General features: G+C 35.7%; 1 long non-coding RNA gene across 1 annotated transcript; it reads left to right on the top strand.

The window, feature by feature from the left end:
• The first annotated feature begins 651 nt into the window (after positions 1-651).
• On the top strand, positions 652-3078 carry LOC149492769 (uncharacterized). Its single transcript, XR_016318948.1, has 3 exons — positions 652-1073; positions 1144-1210; positions 2842-3078. It is a non-coding gene; the product is annotated as an uncharacterized LOC149492769 (long non-coding RNA).
• The last annotated feature ends 432 nt before the right edge of the window (positions 3079-3510 follow it).

The following is a 3510-nucleotide window of genomic DNA, read 5'->3' on the forward strand; positions in this document are numbered from 1 at the left end:
TTGCTCCCACTGACCTTCATATAAATACACCAATCAATAGTGTTTTCTATAAAACCATATGAAGTGATGGTATTATTGAACTTAAGATACCATTGACGGGAAGCTTGCTTCAGTCCATATATTGACTTCTTTAACTTACACACCAACTTTTCCTTTCCTGTGACTACAAACCCCTCTGGTTGGTCCATATATACTTCCTCCTCTAAGTCACCATTAAGAAAGGTTGTCTTTACATCCATTTGGTGAAGCTCTAGATCATAATGAGCCACCAAAGCCAAAATAATTCTTAAAGAGTCCTTTTTGGAAACTGGAGAAAAGGTCTCTTTATAATCAATGCCATCCTTCTGAGTGTAACCTTTAGCAATAAGTCTGGCCTTATATCTTTCAATGTTGCCCTTAGAGTCTCATTTGGTCTTAAAAACCCATTTACAACCAACTTGTTTTAACCCCTCAGGCAACTCGACTAAATCCCAGACTTGATTATCACTCATTGATTGCATTTCTTCCTTCATGGCATTAAACCACTTTTTAGAATTATCACATTCCATGGCTTTCTTGAAAGAGACTGGATCCTTATCAATGCTCAATTCACATTCATGCTCAAGTGAGTAAACCACATAATGTAACATCCTACTGAATCGAATCGTTGCATAGAGTCGAGTCGAGTTGGGCCGAACAAGAACCCAGTTCGAGCCATTTAAATCCAGAGTGGGGTAGAATGGGATGTAACTTAAATAAGTAAAAGAAGTGGACTTACTTGAATGAAACAAAAAGATCAAAGTATAAGGAGTAGGACTTACTTGCACTAAAATATAAAGTTTAGGTATTAAAATGTAACATATGGAAAATATAGGTACTATTTGGTAATTTTTAACACACAATCAAAGATAAATTTGGACTACACGAGACTTCCATTTCAGTTTGCCTTCTTCATTTTCTTCATCTTCATCTTCAACGTCTTCTTCATCTTCATCTTCCTCTTCATCTCCTTTCATCTTTCTCTTCATCTCGTTCCTTTCTCCATCCATTTTCATGTGATTTAAACACTAAATTCAACCTAGAACTCTATCCAAGTAAGTAGCCCTTCTTGATTTTCATACTTTTGTGATATTTTAGATGATTTCTAAGAGTTATTATGTATAGGAGAGGGGAACTCAAAGTTGGAAGAAAAGGAAGCTAAGAAGAGGATTTAAAGCTCTTTTGGTTGAAGGTTTGATATCTCTTTTAGTTTTTCACATTTTCTTGCATGAAAACTTGTGTAGTGTGTTGATAATGAAAACATATATTGCTGAATGTTGAATTAGAGGTCTGTAAATGGTGATAAAGCATGGGATGAATTGAATGAATGAAGTAGATATTGATTTCATGCTGAACCCAGTTTGTTGGACCATTGACCAGTAACTTCACCCTGATTTTGACTCTGTTTAACGATGGAATTAGGAAGTGGTATAGAAGAGTTATTTGTTCCTCTATGTTTTATCTGTCCATGAGTTTTTGAATCACCTAATTTGGAGTTATAAATTGAGAGATATGACCAAAATAGTACAGACTGTGCAGGCTGGAAATCAACAGTTTGGACGGACTGGAAGTTGCTCATTTCGGTAAATATTTGCCTACCTTACCAACGTAATTAAGAGATGTGGTAGAAGACAAATTTGTAGCCTAATGTGTTAGCTAACCATAGAAGGCAGAAGCACATAAATTGGAGTTATATATTGAGATTTGTGACCAAAATAGTATAACTTGTGCAGGCTGGAACCCAACAGCAGGGCAGACTGACAGTTGCTACTTGAGCTCAATGTTTGACTACCTTACCAACGTAATTAAGAGATGTGGTAGAAGACAAATTTGTAGCCTAATGTGTTAGGTAACCATAGAATGTAGAATCACCTAAATTGGAGTTATAAATTGAGAGATATGACCAAAATAGTATAAACTGGGCAGGCTAGAAACCAACAGCAGGGCAGACTGGCAGTTGCTACTTGAGCTCAATATGTGACTACCTTGCCAACGTAATTAAGAGATGTGATAGAAGAAAACTTTGTACCTTAAGATGTTAGCTAACCATAGAATTTAGAATAACCTAAATTGGACGTATACAGAAAGAGTTATGATAGGATTTGTGAAACATGTACAGGCTGTCTGGCAGATTTCAAGAACACATTAGAAATGATGTTGGAATGCATATGTAGATTCATTCACCCGAAAATTATTACTGCATTTTACCTTCTAAGTGAACTTAATTCAAACTAAGAATTTCCTTAATCTGAATGGTAAAATTTAGTTACATAAATATTAGTAAGAATTGCATCGCGGGTGCAATAGCTAGAGTATTTCCATGCAAGTTACTTTATACATTATCAATGGTATGCATTATTCCTCATTAGATATTTTCTAAATAATTCTTGTATTATCACAATACACATAATATGCTCCATTAAGGTTAGGCAGAAACCACGTAGATAAGACTATGTCGCGACATAGGATAGCAGATCTGCACCCCATACAGTTTGGTACTCCAGCTACAGGCTGTTGAGTGGATATGATTTATATACGGGCCATAACAGCCCAGCCATACAGTATTCATCCAGTTTCATACAGTTCATACAGTTTTTCTTATCACTTTGGTTTCACTATAACCTTATGGAGCCATGCAGTTATGTGATTTATTATTTATAAAGTATACGATGGTTAATAAAAGTTGCAAAATTTATACAACAGCAGGTAAAATCATGAAAGTATAATGATATGTGTGCTTATATATTTATTGTTTTATTTCTTATTAAATTGAGATATCCACTGAGCATTATTGGCTCAGCGAGTTATTTATTTAACTCGTAGGTTTCGAGACTGGACCGTAGAGAATCAGCTTACAACTGCTGCAGTTCATCTGTGGAAGACTCAGTCTTCAGGGTAGCTACTCATTTGGATATTTTGATTCTGTCTATCCTTATCATGGCATGTACAGGGCACACAGTTGGGCCCATTTCATTTTGAAAATTAGTATCATGTCTTGTAAAAATATTAAGTACATATCTATATTTTCCTAATGTAAAAAGCAACAGCTTGACATCATAATCAGCATACAACATGATATTAGCATGAAAGGACATAGGTTCAACCAGATTGTAGCGTCTCAGCTCGGTTCATTTGAGTTAACGGGTGGACCGGGAAGGGATGTTACACATAATCACTAGAAATAGCTGGCCTTCTTTGCCTTTGTGACCTCCGTAATGCTATTTCTTGTGAAACCACTTGATCATTCGTGAATTGTTCATTATTTGCTGGTTCATCATTTATATGGTCATTTTGTGGGTTCAGAATGTTGTTTTTTGTTCAACCATGTTGTTAAACCGTGATACAACAAGTGGAACAACAACCGAAGAAGAGACATTAGGAAAATTCATCTGATTTGGATTTTCAATCTGAACCTCTTGCACATTCACCTTACGTGGTTCACTGCTCCCACTAATTTGGCCATTTTCAATAAACCAAGTATTACCAGACTCA

This window comes from Jatropha curcas, chromosome 11 (assembly GCF_041381405.1).
Source record: "Jatropha curcas cultivar XTBG-Jc1 chromosome 11, XTBG_Jcur_1.0, whole genome shotgun sequence".
Taxonomy (NCBI): domain Eukaryota; kingdom Viridiplantae; phylum Streptophyta; class Magnoliopsida; order Malpighiales; family Euphorbiaceae; genus Jatropha; species Jatropha curcas.